Source organism: Lutra lutra, chromosome 2, assembly GCF_902655055.1.
Source record: "Lutra lutra chromosome 2, mLutLut1.2, whole genome shotgun sequence".
Taxonomy (NCBI): domain Eukaryota; kingdom Metazoa; phylum Chordata; class Mammalia; order Carnivora; family Mustelidae; genus Lutra; species Lutra lutra.
In genome coordinates, this window is record NC_062279.1 from 89,738,247 (window position 1) to 89,747,678 (window position 9,432).

A 9,432-nucleotide genomic window follows, 5' to 3' on the forward strand; every position below is an offset into this window, starting at 1 on the left:
CACCAAGATTCCAAAGGAGGAATGAGAGGATAGGCCAAAAGACTGAGTCATTCCTGAGGCCAAAGCATGAGACAGGAAGGAATGGTCTTCTAGCACTCTAGGTCTCTGCATTTAATATCCCCTTCTGACCTGCCATTGACATTCAAAATGTACAAAAATAAGAGTGAGCAGAAATATCTAATTATATTTACATTTTAAAGGCAGGGGAAAATATATTTGCAGAACTGAACATTGTTTTACCAGTAACCTTACTACCTACAATCTAAAAGACATCATCACCTTAGTTTATTTTGTTTTGTTTGCTCTGCTTATTTCTAGAATTGTGGTTTCTCTCTAGAATAACTCCGGAGTGGAAACATGTGAATACTCCTGAGTTATTAAAATAACCACTAGTCTTCACATTCAAATGTGGCAAATATAAAAGGTAACTACTTTACTACACTATGAACATAATATTTGGGGCAGAAAATAAGAGGAAAGAAGCCTCTACACACTTGTAAGAAATGCCTAAAAGTGATCCAACCTTCTGCTCTTTAAAGTTTGGGCATCTAGGGGCGCCTGGGTGGCTCAGTGGGTTAAGCCGCTGCCTTCGGCTCAGGTCATGATCCCAGGTCCTGGGTTCAAGCCCCACATCGGGCTTACTGCTCAGTGGGGAGCCTGCTTCCTCCTCTCTCTCTGCCTGCCTCTCTGCTTACTTGTGATTTCTCTCTGTCAAATAAATAAAATCTTTAAAAAAAAAATAAAGTTTGGGCATCTGAAGAGAAACATCATGGGGTCACAACTTCATTTGGTTAAATATATGGTTTTAAAACACAAAGCTATTCATTTACAGTTTTCTGCTTAAATTTCCAACCACATTTTTAAGCACAAAACTGAGTGGTTCATGAGTTAACAAGATGCCACCAAAGAAAACATTGCTTCATGGGGTGTTGCTTCTGAGATCCTTGGAAACATCAGAATGTAGTGGTCCCCCTCTTCCCACAAAGTGACCCTTTAAATTTGAAAGTCATTGGTTTGCTAATGGTTGGTTTCAAGCCGCAGTGTTCCACAAACTGTTTTGTTCTTACTCTATGGTCTGGGAATGATATGCCTCAAGGAATGGTGGCTGATATTCTTTTCATTTTCCTCCATAATTTTCTCACTAAAATGTTTAATTAGTGAAAAGGCAACATATTTATAGATATAATAAAACAGTAGAGGAAGAACTATTTTAAATATATGCACAACATGTTATATTTAGATATACACACATATATTTAAAGGATACTTTAAGTCATACACACGTGATTCAGAAAACTGTACTATTACATTTCCCCAGTGCATGATGAAAGTGAAATGATACATGAACAACAAATTCTTTGAGATGTTCCAAGATAAAAGGAATATATTATGCAAAAATTATAAAAGATTTAAGATACCAGAAGTTAAATATAGTAAAGACTTATAATAACAGACACTATCCACTCATTTCTCATAAGGACTTTAAAATAGGTATCAAAATCCCATATTAAAAATATGGAGACTGAGGACCAAAGAAGCTAAAATGAATTTTAATTCTAATAAAAGACGTATGAAGAGTTATTTCATCAATTTCTAAATTAACTATTTTCTCTCACAATATTATTTAAAGATGACAATGTAGTGAATATCAGTAACATAGTATTTTGAATAAGAGTAATGCTCTGTAGTCAATTTTGGTTTCAAAATTCCTTAATAGGAAGTCCCAAACCAGGAGTTAATGCAGGCTGAAAAGAAAGAGCCTAGAATGAGGAGAACAAAGGAAGAGATACTCCAAAGGGGTATAAAACTATGAAAAATAAATATCACAAATTATGTGTGAGAATAAATGTTTTATAGAGTCATTCAGTAAATCATGTTCTAAGTAAAAGTAATTAAATAGAAAAGTTATTTAATTTAATTTAAGAATACTTTTTATATTTTTTAAAGATTTTATTTATTTGACAGAAAGAGAATGAGAGAGAGGGAGAGCACACACAAGCAGGGGGAGTAGTAGGCAGAGGGAGAAGGAGAAGCAAGCTCCCTGCTGAGCAGAGAGCCCAACGCAGGGCTTGAAACCAGGACCCTGGGATTATGACTCAAGCCAAAAGCAGACACTTAACTAAATGAGCCACCCAGGTACCCTAGAATAGTATTATTAGATTTAAAGATATATATATTTTTTTTCAAGATTTATTTATTTTAGAGAGAGAGAGAGCCCATGAGCATGAGTGGGAGGGACAGAGTGAGGAGAGAGAATTTCAAGCAGACTCCATGCTCAACATGGAACCTCAGGCTGGTGTAACTCTCACAATCTTGAGATCATGACCTGAGCTGAAATCAAGAGGATGCTTTATCAGCTGCACCACCTAGGAGCCCCGTATTATGTTTAATGCAAGAGACCAATTAACAAATGCTATCAGTAATAACTGGCCACCTAGATAAATGACAATGTAAGTTATTAGAGAAAAAAAATTCTTAGTTACATCTGAAATGCTTTATACATTTCCTATGCTAGCAAAGTTATTAGAGAACAAAAATTCTTAGTTACACCTGAAATGCTTTATAAATTTCCTATGCTAGCAAAATTTAAAAAAGTGAGATCTTCATTTTCATCCAAATTTGCAGCAGATATATTCCCAACTTCAAATTATAATTCCAGCAGTGTTTGTTAGATCTTTCATATTTCAACATTCACTGAGTAAAAATGAAAAATTCACTTGATTGAGTTTTAATGGAAGCAACTGAAGAGCTTCTATCTAACCTTCAATTGAATGTGATTAAACTATAATGTAATGGATTCTCTGAGCCACCTCTAACTCAGCACAAAAGAAAAGCCTGTTGGGTAAGTGAAAAAGCTAATCTAGTTTTTCCTGTTCCTACTGAACTTCAAGCAGAATGAGAGGACCAAGGCCAGCTTTTTCTCCACCTATCTGGAGTTAATAATTTGAGGACAAATTTGAATTACTCTTTGGAACCAATTAACAGAATTACTACCAACAGGAGAGGTAATCAATATTAGCAAGATGAAATCATCATCAGTGATGAATTCTAACCTCATCTATTTTTTAAGGTCTTTAAGTAAAGCATGACTCTTAGAGGACTGAAATGCAAAATAAAGAGAGAGTGAAAGAGAAGGAGATAGTCACTACCCTCAATTCTTTCATTAATTTGCTTACCATACAAAGAAATAAGTAGAAATGACTGACAAATGTTATCTGTGAATGCTTTAGATTTTGTTCTTGTTATATTGTTTTGTTTTTGTTTGCCCCTTAATGTTATGGCTTCATGTGACTATTAGCTGAATATCCGTGCATTCACAGCTTTGGGTCATAGAATCTTAATTAAGATTACTAGGGTAATATTGTTGCTTATGATTTTATATCTGTTGATGATTTAAAACAAAAACAAAAGAAAATAAACAGATTTGTCTGTTAATACCTGCTTTAAAAAAGCCTATAATGTAATGCAGGTTAAAAGGCAAATAACAAAGTTCTAATCTAATAGAATTCTATAAATGTCTTCCAAATGGACAAATATGCTCAATTAAAATAACATGCTAACAGGCTGATATCAGTATTAGGAGGACCTGTCTGTGTAAAAAGACATTTTCAAAGATAAAAAATGCAAAATCTCATTTCATTAACTGATGTATCTTTGCAATCAATTTCAATGAGAGAGAACACTAACACTGAACATTTTACAACATTTAAAGGAAATATGCATAATTTGTATTTCAATAAAGAAAAAAGTCTTAATTGACATCGATGTGGATTTCTAACTTCTTATCCAATTTGAAATATTTTTTAAAGATTTTATTTATTTATTTGACAGAGACCACAAGTAGGCAGAGAGGCAGGCAGAGAGAGAGGAGGAAGCAGGCACCCCACTGAGCAGAGAGCCCAATGTGGGGCTCGATCCCAGGACCCTGGGATCATGACCTGAGCCGAAGGCAGAGGCTTTAACCCACTGAGCCACCCAGGCGCCCCCAATTTGAAATTTTTGTTCTTTAATTATAGTATTTGGTGTAGCTCGAACTCTCAGCCAGTCAAGCTGGTGAGTAGCTCTACCCACCAGTGTGCCATTAGACAGTGGGCATTACAGCCAGCTGGGCTAGGGCCAGCCAATCACCAGCACACTCAAAACAGTAATAGCCAGTCACAACAGGAGGGTACATACAGCCTACACAGGGCATATCCCTGAATTGCCTGGTTCTGGTGATCAGAGGGATTGTACCTCTGGGCCCCATAGAATATCTTCTATATTAGGTCACTACCTTCAAAATCAGGAGATGTAGCTGAACCTACCTAATGTATAGAAACAAATATAGAAGAGTCACACAAAATGAGGAGACAGAGGAACATATACCAAGTAAAATAAGACAAAACTTCAGAAAAAGAACCAAACAAAATGGAGATAAGCAATCTACTTGACAGAGTTTGAAATAACAGTTATAAAGACACTCACTGAACTTGAAAAAAGAGTGGATGAACAGAGTGAGATCTTCAGCAAAGAGATAGAAAATATAAAAAAGAAACAATCAGAGCTGAAAAACACTGTAACTGAAATGAAAAATACACTAGAGAAAATCAACAACAGATTAAAAGATGCAGAAGAACAGATCAATGATTTGGAAGACAGAGTAATGGAAATCAAGCTGGACAGCAAAAAGAAAAAAGAATTTCTAAAAGTGAAGATAGGCTAAGGGACCTCTAGAACAACAAGAATACTAATATTTGCATTATAGAGTTCTCAGAAGGAAAAAAGATAAAGGGGCAGAAAACTTCTTTGAAGAAAGAAGTCCTGAAAACTTCCCTAACCTAAGGAGGGAAAAAGACATTCAGGTCCAGGAAGCATAGAAAGCCCCAAACAAGATGAATCCAAAGAAGCCCGCACCAAGACACATACTAATTAAAATGTCAAAAATTACAAATAGAGAATCTTACAAATAAGCAGCAAGATAAAAGCAAATATTTATGCAGAAGGAAACACCCATAAGACTATTGGCTTAATTTTCAGCAAAACTTTGCAGACCAGAACACAATAGCATGATATATTCAAACTGACAGAAGAAAAACAACAACAACAACAACAACAAAACAACCTAATTCCAAGAATACTCTACCCAGCAAGGTTATCATTCAGAATTGAAAGAGAGATAAATAGTTTCCTAGACAAACAAAAGTTAAAGGAGTTCATCACTATGAATTAGGCCTTACAAGAAATGTTAAAAGGTCTTTTTTAAGTGGAAAAGAAGAGGACATACCTATAAGTAAGAAAATTATGAAAGAAAACACTTCACTGGTAAAAGCAAACATAGTGAAGGTAGCAGATCAGTCACTTGTGAAACTAGTATGAAGGTTAAAAGACAAAAGTAGTAAAATCAACTCTACCTACAATAAGTTTAGGATTCACAAAATGAAAAGACAGAAAACACGACATCAAATACATAAAACATGGGGGGAAGTAAAAATACAGTGCTTTTGGCGGGGAGGAGTCAAGATGGTGGAGAAGTAGCAGGCTGAGACTACTTCAGGTAGCGGGAGATCAGCTAGATAGCTTATCTAAAGATTGCAAACACCTACAAATCCAACGGGAGATTGAAGAGAAGAAAAACAACAACTCTAGAAACAGAAAACCAACCACTTTCTGAAAGATAGGACTGGCGGAGAAGTGAATCCAAAGCGATGGGAAGATAGACAGCGGGGGGAGGGGCCAGCTCCCGGCAAGCGGCGGAGCAACGGAGCACAAAATCAGGACTTTTAAAAGTCTGTTCCACTGAGGGACATCGCTCCAGAGGCTTAACCGGGGTGAAGCCCACGCAGGGTCACAGAAGGATCGGGGGTGTCTGAGTGTCGCAGAGCTTACAGGTATTAGAACGGGGAAGCCGGCTACAGAGACAGAGCCGAGGAGTGAGCTCTAAATTCGGGGTTACCTTGAACCGGTCGCAGGCTCGGTCAGCTCGGAGCGCGGCCAGAGGCCAGGGTGAGGGGCGTAATTGGGCACTGTTCTCTGAGGGCACACTGAGGAGTGGGGCCCCGGACTCTCGGCTCCTCCAGGCCGGAGACCGGGAGGCCGCTATCTTCATTCCCGCCCTCCGGAACCCTACGGAAAGCGGAAAGCGCTCAGGGAACAAAAGCTCCCGAAAGCAAACCTGATCAGATTACTCAGACCGGCCCCGGGTAAGGGCAGTGCAATTCCGCCTGGGGCAAAGACACTTGAGAATCACTACAACAGGCCCCTCCCCCAGAAGATCAACAAGAAACCCAGCCAGGACCAAGTTCACCTACCAAGGAGTGCAGTTTCAATACCAAGGAGAGCGGCAGAATTCCAGAGGAGGAGAAAGCAAAGTACGGAACTCATGGCTTTTTCCCCATGATTCTTTAGCCTTGCAGTTAATTTAATTTTTTTTTTCTTTTTCAATTTTTTTTTCTCTTCTTCTGCTAAATTTTTTTTAACTTTTACCGTTTTATTTTTTAACGTTTTTTAAATAGTTTATCTAATATATATATTTTTTTCCTTTTTATATTTTTTCTTTACAGTTTTCTTTTTTTAACTGTTTTTTTTTTTTTTTTCTTTCTGAACCTCTTTTTATCCCCTTTCTCCCCCCTCACGATTTGGGATCTCTTCTGATTTGGCTAAAGCATATTTTCCTGGGGTTGTTGCCACCCTTTTACTTGCTCCTTTATTTTACTTGCTCCTTCATATACTCTTATCTGGACAAAATGACAAGGTGGAAAAATTCACCACAAAAAAAAAGAACAAGAGGCAGTACCAAAGGCTAGGGACCTAATCAATACAGACATTGGTAATATGTCAGATCCAGAGTTCAGAATGACGATTCTCAAGGTTCTAGCCGGGCTCGAAAAAGCCATGGAAGATATTAGAGAAACCCTCTCGGGAGATATAAAAGCCCTTTCTGGAGAAATAAAAGAACTAAAATCTAACCAAGTTGAAATCAAAAAAGCTATTAATGAGGTGCAATCAAAAATGGAGGCTCTCACTGCTAGGATAAATGAGGCAGAAGAAAGAATTAGCGATATAGAAGACCAAATGACAGAGAATAAAGAAGCTGAGCAAAAGAGGGACAAACAGCTACTGGACCACGAGGGGAGAATTCGAGAGATAAGTGACACCATAAGACAAAACAACATTAGAATAATTGGGATTCCAGAAGAAGAGGAAACAGAGAGGGGAGCAGAAGGTATATTGAAGAGAATTATTGGAGAGAATTTCCCCAATATGGCAAAGGAAACAAGCATCAAAATCCAGGAGGTTCAGAGAACCCCCCTCAAAATCAATAAGAATAGGTCCATACCCCGTCACCTAATAGTAAAATTTACAAGTCTTAGTGACAAAGAAAAGATCCTGAAAGCAGCCCGGGAAAAGAAGTCTGTAACGTACAATGGTAAAAATATTAGATTGGCAGCAGACTTATCCACAGAGACCTGGAAGGCCAGAAAGAGCTGGCACGATATATTCAGAGTACTAAACGAGAAAAACATGCAGCCAAGAATACTATATCCAGCTAGGCTATCATTGAAAATAGAAGGAGAGATTAAAAGCTTCCAGGACAAACAAAAACTGAAAGAATTTGCAAATACCAAACCAGCTCTACAGGAAATATTGAAAGGGGTCCTCTAAGCAAAGAGAGACCCTAAAAGTAGTAGATCAGAAAGAAACAGAGACAATATACAATAACAGTCACCTTACAGGCAATACAATGGCACTAAATTCATATCTCTCAATACTTACCCTGAATGTTAATGGGCTAAATGTCCCAATCAAAAGACACAGGGTATCAGAATGAATAAAAAAACAAAACCCATCTATATGTTGCCTACAAGAAACTCATCTTAAACGCGAAGACACCTCCAGGTTTAAAGTGAGGGGGTGGAAAAGAATTTACCATGCTAATGGACATCAGAAGAAAGCAGGAGTGGCAATGCTTATATGAGATCAATTAGATTTTAAGCCAAAGACTATAATGAGAGATGAGGAAGGACACTATATCATACTCAAAGGAACTGTCCAACAAGAAGATCTAACAATTTCAGATCATTTTTCAGAGTCCATAGTCTCTCATGGTTCACCTCCCCTTCCAATTTCCCTCAACTCCCTTCTCCTCTCCATCAATAAAAAAAAAAAAAAAAAAAAAAGAAGATCTAACAATTTTAAATATCTATGCCCCTAACGTGGGAGCAGCCAACTATATAAACCAATTAATAACAAAATCAAAGAAACACGTTGACAATAATACAATAATAGTAAGGGATTTTAACACTCCCCTCACTGAAATGGACAGATCATCCAAGCAAAAGATCAACAAGGAAATAAAGGCCTTAAATGACACACTGGACCAGATGGACATCACAGATATATTCAGAACATTTCATTTGAAAGCAACAGAATATACATTCTTCTCTAGTGCACATGGAACATTCTCCAGAATAGATCGCATTCTTGGTCCTAAATCAGGTCTCAACTGGTATCAAAAGATTGGGATCATTCCTTGCATATTTTCAGACCACAATGCTCTGAAGCTAGAACTCAATCACAAGAGGAAATTTGGAAAGAACCCAAATACATGGAGACTAAACAGCATCCTTCTAAAGAATGAATGGGTCAACCAGGAAATTAAAGAAGAATTGAAAAAATTCATGGAAACAAATGATAATGAAAACACAACAGTTCAGAATCTGTGGGACACAACAAAGGCAGTCCTGAGAGGAAAATATATAGCGGTACAAGCCTTTCTCAAGAAACAAGAAAGGTCTCAGGTATACAACCTAACCCTACACCTAAAGGAGCTGGAGAAAGAACAAGAAAGAAACCCTAAACCCAGCAGGAGAAGAGAAATCATAAAGATCAGAGCAGAAATCAATGAAATAGAAACCAAAAAAACAATAGAACAAATCAACGAAACTAGGAGCTGGTTCTTTGAAAGAATTAGTAAGATTGATAAACCCCTGGCCAGACTTATCAAAAAGAAAAGAGAAAGGACCCAAATAAATAAAATCATGAATGAAAGGGGAGAGGTCACAACAAACACCAAAGAAATACAGACAATTATAAGAACATACTATGAGCAACTCTATGCCAACAAATTTGACAATCTGGAAGAAATGGATGCATTCCTAGAGACATATAAACTACCACAACTGAACCAGGAAGAAAGAGAAAGCCTGAACAGACCCATAACCAGTAAGGAGATTGGAACAGTCATCAAAAATCTCCAAACAGGGGCGCCTGGGTGGCTCAGTGGGTTAAAGCCTCTGCCTTCGGCTCAGGTCATGATCCCAGGATCCTGGGATCGAGCCCCGCATCGGGCTCTCTGCTTAGCGGGAAGCCTGCCTCCTCCTCCTCCCTCTCTCTCTCTGCCTACTTGTGATCTCTGTCTGTCAAATAAATAAATAAAATCTTTAAAAAAAAAAT